The 13659-nt window shown below is 45.0% G+C and overlaps 1 long non-coding RNA gene across 1 annotated transcript in view; it reads right to left on the bottom strand.

Moving 5' to 3' along the window:
- The window catches only part of LOC122812804, a 93023-nt gene extending 90389 nt beyond the window's left edge, over positions 1-2634 (bottom strand). The window contains exon 1 of the long non-coding RNA XR_006366572.1: positions 2184-2634. This is a non-coding gene — a long non-coding RNA (uncharacterized LOC122812804). The remainder of the gene's footprint in view (positions 1-2183) is intronic.
- Between the last annotated feature and the right edge of the window lie 11025 nt (positions 2635-13659).

Genomic DNA, 13659 nt, shown 5'->3' with positions numbered 1-13659 from the left:
CTGGAAAATCCTTCTGCAGCAACTCATAGTATTTTCTGAGTGACTGAGAAACCTCAGTGTTCTCTCAGTGAAAACATGGGGAAATTCTTGCAATAGTCTCAGAGAAAGAGAACCTCCACAGGAAGACTTAGAAACTGAGGTTTCCTCTGAATCTTAACCAGGAATATGAAACTAAAACCCCAAATCCATTGCTGCATCTTCCTGTTAAGATTCAGAATCTTGAATTTCTTCAGGAAAAGAGGTATCCTTCATTCTACCAGAAACTACTCTTCAAGAAGGATTAATATCCTAAATTAAACCCTGAGCCAGTCCTAGTAAATTACTCCTAACCAAAGAAATTTGAGGAGTAGATACGTGTTTGGTTTTCTGTTTCTTTTTGACAGGATACATGGGTCCAGTGTTACTAATATCAGGTACTGCTTCCCCAGGAATGGGCACAACATTGTGACACAGCAGGGACGCCTTTCCTGTTGCCTCTCTCAGGACTGACAAGAGTGTCTCTCCCTTGCCAACTTAAGGGACCCCACCAGCCACAGAGGATGTCACTAAGCCATGGTCTATAGTGCTACATCAGAAGGATCCAGGGTAAAAGATGAGCGGTCTGAAGTACAAGAAATGGCCACAGCAGAGTGACATATATGTGGCTGAGGCAAATTGATTTCCTGCTCTGGTGAAAAAGGCCTGTTTTCTTAACTTTTTCTTTCTGTAGCTAGAAAAAAGATCAATCAAGGTTTCGACAATCTGTTCCATGGTCAGGAAAATGGTGCATCTTTCCCAGGTAAGACAAGCAGCAAATGCTATTAATACTACCAGTCCACAAAAGTTAATTTTTTGACAAAAAAAAAAAAACAACAAAAATGACTTTCAATCACTATGGCAGCCCCACAGTGGAAATTAAACATAATTTCTTCACAGAAAATATGTTATCAGTTAATTTATTCTACTTAAAAAATTGAAAGAAAAAAATGAATACTCCATTTAAAAGTATGTTCCAGTCTTGGCAAAGTCCATAAAAACACAACACTCCTGGTTCTAAAATAACTTTCCTCACAGGAACATAAGTAAAATATGAGTAAATATAAGAAAAATCAAAGACAAGCACAGGCAGACCATTGATCTTTGAAAGCTTCAGAGGAGCGTATTCTTTGGCAGCAGGAAAGCTCTGAAGGGCTTCACACCCAGATTTGTCTTTTAGTCAGCTCAGCTCGAGCTGCTTGACAGTTTGGGTGAGTGGAAGGTCCTCTGATACTTTGGAAGCTGGCCTGCTGTTATATCCTTGTCAGAATATAGCCCATACAGCTAAGTCTATTGCAACAGCAATCAATATGAAAAACATCAACAGTTAGATCACTTTAAACAACAAAAGTGCAGTGCAGCTATCATACCTCTCAACTGTACAGATTTTCACAGAATATCCAGATTTCTTGGCTCATATTTTTGGCCTGTTCCTCATAATATTTGTAGTTTTCTTGCAAATTATTGGGATGATCTGAGGACTGAAGTCACTAAATAATGACATACATTTGACTTTCAGACTTCAAATCTTTCAGAAAATGTAAGTTAAAAGAAACCCTGTTATTCTGTCAACTTTCTAAGCTTATAAGAGCAATATTTAAAATATGTCCCTAGTTTTGGGCCTTTATTCTGTCATTTCGATTGGCTTTGTCCAGATTTCTTGCACTAACAAGTTGAGAGGTATGCAGCTGTGTACTAGAATCAGTAATATATGCTGAAAGACCTTAGCTAAAGCAGATTACAGACTGTTAAAATTAAATGAAAACCAGATCAAGAAACGAAAACACATCTGTCTGATCTGACTTGTAGAACTATTACAGTTATGATAGTTAATTACTTATGTTAATTATGATTATAAATAATAACGATAATTAATTATAATACTAAAAATTAGTTTATTTTAATTTTTTGCAACTGTAGTTTGACTTTGTGCAGATTGATATAACCTAGCAGTCTCACAATTCCACAAACTCTTCTTGAGTACCTTCAAAGTGCTACGTGACTGTTATGTAGGAAAACAGCAGTATAAAAACAAGAAGCAGGAAATTATGCATTGCACTGCAGTAATGGATAGCATGGACACTGGTATCATTACTGCAGTGCACAAGCTGTCATTCGCTTACTGAAAATTCTTTGTATTTTTTAACATAATGCTGCCATCTACTTACTGTTAATTGTTCCTTCCAGTAAAATAATCAGTGTTGTCTGCATTTCCAGAAAAGAAACATTCTCATTTTGGAAGCAACCAGATGGTGCTGTACACACCGGAGCCATGCAAGGGTTTAATCATTAATACAGGATCTTCAAAGACACTGAATATGTGTCCTTCTCCAATTTAGGATATAAAAGACAATTTTCCAAATGATTAGTCTTTTTTTCCTGAACTGCAGGACAAGGGAGAATTGGACGAAGGTTCCAAATCAGCTGACATATTTTTAAGTACGATTGTTTTCTGGTCTTTCTGCCTTATTCACCAGAACTTCAGGCAAACACAATATTGAATAGTGTTATTTTTTCTTTTCAGCTTCACTGCTACTTCGTATTTAGTGGCTGTCATCCTGGATGCCTGATTCCCTTCTACGGTTAGCAGAAAATGCTGGAATCAGTTCAGATTTTTCTTTTTGTATCTATGCTTAGAATGATTATTCCAAGTTTTTGAATCATTCCAAGTGTAAAAAACAATAACAAAATATAAACTGAATAAACCGTGTTACACAGGCACACTAGATGTTACAGAGCAACCGCAGTTGTCAATCGTAGAAGACAGTGGCACTTGTTAGATTAGACAGCAACACATAGGGCAGGATTCACGAAGGCTTGCACAGAGTGTAAGAGACGTGTAAGACTCCATGCAAGCCTTGCGATCCAGGAACAGCCCGAAACTCTGTGTAAGAGACCAGCTAAAACGTCTCTTACACGGACTGGGCGTGGATATGCTAAATACCTCACTTGCAGCCGAAAGGCATGCAAATGAGGTAGAGTAGCGATCCACGAAGCAGAAAGCAGCCCGTGTAAGAGCTGTTTAGCTGCAGAAATGTACTCAGTTGACAACTGAGTACGTTTCTGCAAAAATCACAATGGAGCCATGTCAGCTCCAAATAAAGGGTGCATATGTGTCAGGCAGCATGCCAATGGCCAAATATGTGGCCACTGGCAAGGTACCCTGATGCAAATATGAAAAATATTTTTTTTTTTCGGCGATGGCCGATATTTAAACGCAGCGCAGCCCCGCGCAAATGGGTTGCGCTGTATAACACATAAAAATGAAGGTTATAAACCCACAAATGTGGGTTTTATGCAATACATGGATTTACAATACAGGGACCAGCAGACCAAAAACAACATGGCCACCGTTTAGTGGTTGCTAAGGGGGGAAGCTGAGTCTAAGAGATGTAACTAAGCATTAGTAGGCAATCTGATGTAAATGAGTGTTAGGATACTGAATTCCACTGTCACATAGCAAATGAGCACATTCTGAGTAGTGTAAGAGATACATAAGGGGGAGGAATAGAGTAGGAGATAGGTGACATCACAGGGGGGAATGGTAGAAAGAAATGCAGTTCATTGGAGGTCAGTGTTACATGACAGATGTCAGACACATATCATGGAAAGAGGAGTGCCACAAGGTAAGCATGGGAAAGTCAAGAAATGGAAGGTGTACACTGTTACTTACACCAAAGTTTCTTGTTGGGTGTGCATGCACACGTGTGCACGCCATGAAGCGCGAGTAGGGCAGTGTGCACGCGTGTAAGGCAGACTGAGCATGTGGGAGCCTGTTGGCAGACTTGTAAGACTGTTTGCGCTAGTGTGCGCGCGTGTAGGGCAGACTGAGCATGTGGGAGCCTGTTGGCAGACTTGTAAGACTGTTTGCGCTGGTGTGCGTGCATTTTAACCCGAATAAGTAGATTCTGAACCGTGTAAGCATGTGTGTGCACGTGTAAGCCACTGTGAGTGTGTTGCTGCTGGTATGCACGTTGCTCCCCCCTGAGGAAACAGAAAGGAAAAAGGAAGCAACAGAATTAGTAGGAAGCTAGCAGGGAATACTGCTGGAGCTAGCAGGTGAAAACAATTAGAAACAGGCAATTACACAGGCAGAATAGTAGCTCAGCCAAGCACTTAAAACTCTGCAAACAGCAGTGCAGGATGTTTCTCTCAAGAGACACTGCAAGACAGGAGTAAGCTATTAGAAGTGAAAACTGAAAAAGCTGAACTCAGAGCAGAAATGCTAGGGGCTGCCATAGCTGTCATAAGGAGACATAGGCGACTTGCTGAGGGTGGTGACAATGCAGATGGTGCCAGACAACCCACAGTGAGGAGACGGAGAACAGTGTACAGGCCCAAGGTCACCTACCACGGGTTACATGAGCTGGAGATAGTAGAGTGCTATAGAGTGGACAGAGACCTCCTGCAGCAAATTGTCGAGCTGTGCAGGCCACGCCTCACACACAGAACCAACAGAGGGGAACCCATCCCAGTGGAAACCAAGGTATGTGTCGGCCTAAGAATACTAGCAACAGGTACCTTCCAGAGACCAACTGGTGATATGATGGGGATATCACAGGCATCAGCCTCCAGGGTACTGCACCAGTTCCTGGATGCCATGCCAGCACATGTCGGTGATCATGTATATTTCCCCAATGCCCGTGAGGTATTGGCCAGCAATATGCGTCTCTTCCAGCAAATAGCGGAATACCCTGAGGTAGTGGGTGCAATAGACTGCACGCACATATGCATCAAAGCACCAGCCGGTGAGCGGGGTAGGGCCTACATTAACCGCAAGGGCTTCCCCTCCATCAACTGCCAGGTCGTGTGTGATGCCCAGGGCATAATAATGAATGTGTGTGCTGGCTGCCCTGGGAGCTACCATGATTCCTATATCTGGCATTTGACGCAGCTGTACCAGACATTTGCCAATGGGGACATCCCACACGCACACCTAGTGGGGGATGAAGGTTATGCACTGGAGCCATGGCTAATGACACCCATCAGAAACGCACACACACCTGAACAGGAACGCCATAATGAGGCACACGCACAAACACGTAATGTAATAGAATGTGTATTTGGCCTGCTCAAGTCACGGTTCCGGTCTCTGGACACATCTGGTGGAGCCTTGCAGTACTCACCAACTACATGTACCCAAATTGTCTTGGTATGTGCTATGCTACATAATATGATCTTGCGAAAACAGCTGCAGCAGGACCAGCATAGGGCTGGGCCAAACAGCCCCCCACCATTGCCAAGGCCATCACAGGCAGAGCGTGACTTGGAGGAGGAACAACCTGAGCCTGCCCCAGTAGGCAGAAGGAGGCATGCCCAGTATGCCCTGGCCTTGGCAAAGAGGCAATGTATAGCACATACACTGGCTCAGTAGGAACCCTGGGAATGATACCCCTCTCTGACTCACTCATATAATAACATGGATGCCTAAAATGACATAACCTGCTCTCAAACATGTACAGGGAGTGTAATATGTGCATCCGACAGAGGCAGCCCTGCAGCACCACCTGAGGCATGAATGCCATGTGTTAGGTAATGTAACACCATGTAGTATATGCATACTTGAGGACCCTGACTAACATCCTACCCTCACCAAGCATGATGCCACAATATGATGATGGGATGATCAATTGCAATAATTGGCTGAAGTATTGCAGTTAGTCAAAGGGGATCCAATGTGTGCCAGCCTGGGATGACATGCTGAGTATGACATGATGCTCCACCTGCTAGGGGTGGCATGCACCTATCAGTCCAGGCCTCATGGATACTGGCAAAGGCTGTCATTACCCACAGCGTGCCCTGAATAGGTAAGGCTCAAAACACAAACCCACCTCCATAGGTACCACAAGGGATAAGAACCTAGATATAATGCTACCCAATGCCAGAAGTCTAAACAGCAAGATGCGTGCAGTGTAAACTCACCCAGTATGGAAAATTTTGATATCTGTCCTGTACAGAAAACTGGGTCAAGGCTCACAACAGCACCCTAACACTACCAGGTTACACCTCATACTGTGCTGTACAGCCTCAAAACATGGAACAAGCTACAAAAGGAGGGTGACTATCAATAATTGTCAAGGATAACCACACCCCCATGTTGGTACCACAACAAGAAGCAGCATGGACTAGCCATGGTCAAGTAACAGTGGCTAAAACTGCTTCCCAGTTTATAGCCTGCTACAGACTACCATCCTAACACCAGGAACTGCACCTGGCCTATGTTGGAATACATGAATATATCAAGCCCCCCACACCACATTATATTGGTTGACTGAAAATACCCAGACATAGACTGGGAGCATTATACTAGCTCCAACACTGTAGGAGAAAATGTCCTAGAATCCATAAACCAAAATGCCCAGGAACAATGTACCACTCCCACAAGAGGGGTAAGCATACTGGATGTGATAATCAGCAACATGGGTACTGGATGGCAAGATGAGAAGTGTATCCCTCACTGGTAAGACCAGAACATAGAGTAATCACACTGGATATACACATCGTGACCACAGTCCCTGGCCAGATAACCACAGTGAAAAACATGTGTAAAGCATTAGTTGCACCCCTCCAAACTGATGTGGAATCCATTAAAGGCCCTGTGCAGGTGCAAAATATGGGCCACACCTCAGAACCTGTTATACAGGCATTCCATGAACACAGCCAGGAATGCTTGGATTATGCAATCACAAATAACAACAAGACACAATGCCATACACGCAGGCATCTGGCATGCTGGACTCCAGCCATTACCAAACCATGCAAGAGAATGAGGAAGCTACTACATGATAGAGCAAACATAAAAAGGGAAGTAATCACTGATCAGTAGTATGGCAATAAAATATGTCCACACATACAATCCACTAAGGCCAGCTACAACAAGTTGAATCTGTGAATCCTGAGGCAATGTTACACCTGCCCCAAGTACACAGACAACCCTCAACTCCCCCCCAAGAAATACAAATATATGTGAGAGATGCAACCATTTATCCAAACCGGAGGCTGAGCTCCCTCAACTCAGTACTGTCAAAACTAGTCAGGAGGAGAAGGTAACCACACACACCACAAACCCAGTCCCACATAGACCTATCACAACTGCAAACCAAACACATAAACACAGAAAAACATTCCTGGAGGCCCTAATTACAAACACACCACACCAACAGAGGCCTCCAAAGCAGACCCCCAAGCAACCACAACCTCCAAACATAGCACATGCAACATATAGTACACAAAGCTGGTGTGCCAAACAGTCACAGGCCAGAAGGAGAAACAACATGCCTGATACAGTTGTAATAGGTGACTCTATAGGCAGACACACTGCTGTCCCGCTCACCAGACTGAACAAGGGAAAGGGTACAGTAAGCTGCTTGTAGGCTGCTATAACACGCCACATAACACAAGTACGCAGGTCACCCCAAAGCAAGTAGAAATATGATGCAGTCATTGTCCATGCTGGTGTGAATGACCTGAGATGTAACTCCCTGGACTACATGAAAAGAGACATAGATGAGCTCTCTGAGTATGTACTCCAGGCCGGTATGACACTGCCCATTTGCAGCATCCTACCCTCACCAAGAATGATGCCACAGTACAAACACAGAATGATCAGCTTTAACAGGTGGCACAATTACTGCTGTCATTCCAAGAGGATCTAATGTCTGTCTGCTTGGGATGTCATGCATGACAAGCCATGCTGCTGTTCCAGGGATGGCTTGCACCTGTTACCCCGGGGCGTCTGGATATTGGATAAGACTTTTGCCACCTCCATAGAGCCTTACGTAGGCAAGGCTGAAAAGACTAACCCACCACCCTAGAAAACATAAGTGGTAAGAAACATAAGGGTAATGCTGACCAATGCCAGACATGTAAACCGCAATATGCATGCTCCTGAGGCCCTCCCCAGTATGGAGAACATCGATGTCTGTGCAGTGACAGAAACCTGCTGCAAGCCTACTGACAGCACACCAGCACTACCAGGTTATACCTCATATCATGCGTTATGGCCCCAAAACCTGGACCAAAACATAAAAGGAGGGGGAGTATCCATATTCAGCACAGACACCCATACGTCCAGGTAACTGACAATGCACGAAGCATTGGACACCACCCATGTGCACCTAACCATAGGCAAAACTGCTGTACAGTCTGTAGCATGCTACAGACCACACTCTCACACACAGGAACCCCACCCAGACGTCCTGAAGAAGTGGACAGTATGAATGTCCCACCAAATACCAAACAAGGTACTCACAAATTACCACATAGGTGGTAAACCATTATGTATGGAAGGAGTAATCAGGGACCTAGGGACACAAGTGGACAGTAACCTGTTATGTGACACTCACATTGCCAATGTGGCTAGGAATACTGTCTATATTGGACACCGTATCATGAAAGGATTCACATCTACGTCAACAGAGGTCATTGTTCCCCTGTACTGTTCTCTTATCAGACCCATAATCTAGTACAATGCCTCATTTGGGATATACCTTACCTGACACCTGCAGCAGTTAGAAAGACCTCAAAGGTACCTCACCAAGAGGATAAAGGGTCTCAAATATATGTCATATGCTGCCTGGCTGTAGACACCCCAGCTGAATGCAGTCACATACTGCCTACACAGAGGCATTGTATGTCTGTTGTACAAGACCATGTCCAACACAGGAGTAATGGACATACTCCACCCCAGAAAACTCAAAGCCATTGGAGCTGTGAGAGTGAGAGATGTCAACCTCAACACATAATGAAATAGGATGTGCTGGAGGGACAGATACATAACCCAGAGGCTCCCCACACCCTGGAACAGAATCCCACTCCATGTTAGGCAGAGCCTCTCACTGACACCCTTCAACTGGAATATTGCCAAGTGGATGGATGATCATAGATGTACACTGGGGGTCTTCCCTGTGTCACGTCCAGACAGAGGCACAGTAAAGTAAATCATAAATGGCCATAACATTCACATGGCAAGGGGTGGCGAAAGACACACACACTTTGGCTAGGCTTACAAATGCCCTAGGGTGGATAGCCTACTATGAACCTATGAACCTGTGAAGATACAAATTGTTCAGGACACTAAGGATAATCCCAAGGCTTACTCAACTGATGGTAGGAACCGTGTTGGGAATTCGCAGATATGCTCTGAATCACACAAATATTACAAACAACATACCAAACACACACACATATTGCCAACATACAACCTGACAGGTGCAGTGCAACCCCCCCCCCCCGCCAGAATGCAAAATATCTATCCCAGCAGACTGCTGGCCCCCTGACATTGCAGATGCTGAGGTAACAGCCAGCATCTACAAAGCAAAACACACAGCAGCAATGGTATGAGATGGTGTCCTGGGCTGAGTCCAACATGGACTCCAAGAAGAATGGAATGCCAAATCACACTATGTCAGCCTTACCACAGGATATGTACCCAAAGAGCAGTGTACAACAACAGTGGTCCTTCTCAACAAAGGTGTTGCCTGAATGGATACTGCAAACTACCACCCCAGAATCCTGACAAGCTTGGTCTGCACAGCTATGGAAAGGATCAGCATGTACCGCAGACATAAAGATATTGGGGACCTACTGACACTGGACCCTACCCAGTGTGGCTTTCTTAAGTGCAGATCCTGCCCCTAAACATGTTTGACTCATTTGAAACAGTCATTAAGGTCATTGATGAGGGCAATGTGGTCCACACAGCGTAGCTGGACCTTGCAAATGCTTCCATACAATACCCTACATGTTCATTATAGATATGCTCACCAGCTTAAATATAAACCCCTATGTCAGTAGAGGGTTGCAAACCAGACCAAGGACAGAACTGACATGGTCAGACATGCTGCAGCCATGTCAGACTACAAACCAGATATAACTGGCATCCCACAAGGCTTGGTCCTGGGACCTCCCTCGTTTGGTATATATGTCCCATAGGTACAGGCCAACATGGAAGGACTGTGTCTGAACATGTATGCAGAGGACTACAAACTGCCCACCATATCTGACCCTCCAGCTGACACAAGCATCCCACAAAAGGGCCACATAGAAACAGACAACTGGTGCCATAGCCATGTCAGCAAGCTAATTGCAGAAAAGTGTGTAGTCAACCCCCATGGATATACAGTAAGTGTCCACCAATTACCACATAGGTGTTAACCCATTACGTACCTAACATGTAATGAGAGACCTGGGGACACAAGGTGATAGATATCCTGCATTGGACAAACATGTGGCTGTAGTGTTCACAGAAACATACCATATACCCACCTAATCATGAAGGTTGTCAGATCTAGATAAGGGGAGGTCATTGTGGCTCTGCAGTCATCCTTCATCAGCGTTACAATTGACTACAATAGCCCCTGTGGGATGTACCTCAGCAGACACCTCCATCAACTGTAAAGTCCCCAACAGTACCTCACCAGGTGTATCAAAGAGCTTGAACAGATGCCATGTGTTGCCTGATTAAACAAACTGCAGCTCCACACACTGCCATACTGCCCACCCAGAGGCAAGCTGTGCCTGATGTATAAAGCCATGCCCAAGCTGGAATCAATGAACATGCTGCACCTTGTACAATCTGAATGGCAGTGAGCTATGCACATGAGAGACCTGAACCCCAGCACTGACATACATAGGACAAGCTGTACTGCATGATCCATAACACAGAAGCCACCCCCACTCATGAGTAAACTCCCAGTTCAGGTTATCCATAGAGTCACTCATCGATTCTCCTCAAGAGGAATTGTGATGAGTGGATGGGAGATGGTAGGTTTACCCTGGGTATCACTGTTATGTCACAGGTAGACGGAGGCACAGTATACTAACCATGACATATGTTATGGCAAACTCCACTTACAATGTGTGTCGAAGGACAAACACACTCTCCGACTAGCATTAGAAATGGCCTAGGGCACATCGCTACTGTTTGCCAATGTACACCTATGTTGTGGAATACACTACCAATGTTGGACAAGCCTGGTATAAGTAGTTCATATCTGAACATAATGCAACATGGTCAGATGTGCACAACTGGCCCCTAACCAGGCTGTTGTGCTCACTATGGAAATGTAAAGCAGTGATAGGACGAAAGCCCAGGATACTGTCCACCACAGTGAAAGTACTGAACCAGTACACTATATGGTACTACAGTGTTAGGTCAGTATGAAAGGTTGTTGACAACTGTATGCAAAGTATCCCATGCAAACCCTGCAGGCACAGTATAATCCCTGTTGTGTTCACACACAAAGCAGTTGGACGGTAACTACACAACATGACACACAACACACAACCATAAACGGGAGATATTGTTGAAGTTCACACTCATCCACAAATGTGGTGGGCTGCAGAGTTCAACATATGGAAAGCACACACTGGGCATGCTCGCACACTTTGATAAATGAGACATATGTCAGACAACATGCCATGGGAAGGCTGAACTGGGCATGCTCACACACTTAGGCCAAATCTCAGTTTAGCAGTTGGCCACACATATCTGGTATGTGTGCGTGTTATTCCAGGAACCAACCACATTACAGCAATCTGCCCAGTGCACACAGTTAAATGACTACAGAGACATACGTGATATAGTGGATCCCTCCCATATGCAAACATCTTGCACAGATACACACGTTGTTCATACAAACAGGGAATGCTATGGCAATAAAGACCTGCAAACAGTCTATCAGCAACAAATAATGTGCATCTGACAATTAAACATATGGGTGTAGAGGTCAACACTAGGCTGTTTGCCCTAGGGAATGACAGCTTAGCCAGAGTGTGCTTGGCGTTTGCCTCCCCAGTACAGTAGGCTACTGTGCCACTGTAAAGTAGGTCACATAAGGCACTGTGTGAGGCTAGTGTGCTGTGCCTCTGTCAAGCAGGGACACAGTGGAAATCCCAGGGTTTGAATGTGCTAAGCCACATCCATGTTGTTGGTGTGTGCTGGAAGAGGGTTGCTGAGGACCTCTAACAGTAAGTGGGCGTCAATAACAGACTGAGGGGAGCCTTATCTGCATTGTCTGGACATCTTCACTGTCAACACTGTGTCGTGATGATTATGTGGGATTGAAGTGTCGTGCCGGTACTATTCAGAGATGTCCTCCCTCTGTGGGCTACTGCTCTGCAATGTATTAGCTCACTCTGTCTGTTGGACAGCTCATATATGGCTGGTGTACACCTGACACATGTCCTGTTGTGGAGCAGTCATGGGTATATTTGGGATAGCATGATCAATGCAAACCTTCCACATGCTCATAGAATGCAATTGTCAAGGATTATGCAGAGTGGCCAGTATACTCCCCCACCCCAGTCTTCACAAGTGTAAAGTCTGCTTGTGATAAATACAGTTTGTTTGCAGTGACAACCTTGCCTGGGGGTGGGGATGGGATATGGATGTCCAGGGAAAGGTGGGTATGGTCAGATATCAACAATGGTGGTCTACCTCTGGTGTGGAACAGTGAGTACCCATGTTGCAGATGGTCAGGTGCAATATGTATTCCCCCTTGTGACTGTGGTGAGTGGTTCTGCCATAGCACATGGACTCACAAATTGTAGTGGCTGTAGGGTAATGTTGTAGAGGCCTGAGTAGTTCCCACACACAATATGCCTGTACTGGTGTATGTGAACACCTGCATATCCTGGCACTGTTCCCAGGGAAGCAAAGTGTGTGTCCTGGATGTGGGAGGGGTGTTCTGGACTGGTTGTGTTGTGTGTTACAGGTCCTGTGGTCACAAAGCATGGTATAGAACATAACCTGCTAGTGCGATGTGCATATCTGACCCTGAAGTAGGTGGCTGCAAATGCATATATATGCTATCCCCCACCTGACAGGTAGTACTAGATGTACATACCTCTGTAGAAATAATGATGTCAGCACCCTATAAATACTGCAGGTGCAGAACAGATGCCCAGTAATTCGGATAGCGCGCTCTGCTAATGCGTCTCCCTCAAGTGTCATAATATAGTTAGGTAGGGGTTTGAACCCTGCAAATGCTCAGTGTGGGTGAGCGGGGTTGCTGTGTGTGCAAGTCTGTGTGAGGGAAATGTCCCTTTTGGCAACTGGGAAAACACACAACAGGATGCACATTTCCCTTTCTAAACACTGATGAAGTCAGCACCCTATAAGTACAGCAGGGGAAAGGAAATGCGAATAGTGCACTCTGCTAATGTGTCCGTCTCGAGTGTCATGACATAGTTAGGTAGGGGTTTGAATCCTGCAAATGCCCAGTGTGTGTGGAGGGGGGTTAGTGTGTGTGCAAGTCTGTATGAAAGAAATGTCCCTTTTGGCAACTAGGAGAACACACTACAGGATGCACATTCCCCTTTCTAAACACTGATGATGTCAGCACCCTATAAGTACAGCAGGAGAAGGGAAACCTCCCAGTAATGCGAATAGCGTGCTCCGCTAATGCGTTCTCTTAAGTGTCATAACATAGTTAGGTAGGGGTTTGAATCCTGCAAATGGCAAGTGTGTGTGTTTGGATGAGGGGAGTTTGTGTGTGTGCAATTCTATATGAAAGATATGTGCTTTTTGGCAATCAGGAGAACACACTACATGATGCACATTACCCCTTCCAAACACTGATGATGTCAGCACCCTATAAGTACAGCCAGAGAAGAGGAACCTCCCAGTAATTCAAATAGTGC

Source organism: Protopterus annectens, chromosome 10.part0 (assembly GCF_019279795.1).
Source record: "Protopterus annectens isolate FY-2018-M chromosome 10.part0, PAN1.0, whole genome shotgun sequence".
Classification (NCBI taxonomy): domain Eukaryota; kingdom Metazoa; phylum Chordata; order Ceratodontiformes; family Protopteridae; genus Protopterus; species Protopterus annectens.
Note: the sequence above shows the minus strand (reverse complement) of the source record. Positions and strands in the feature narration are given on the sequence as shown.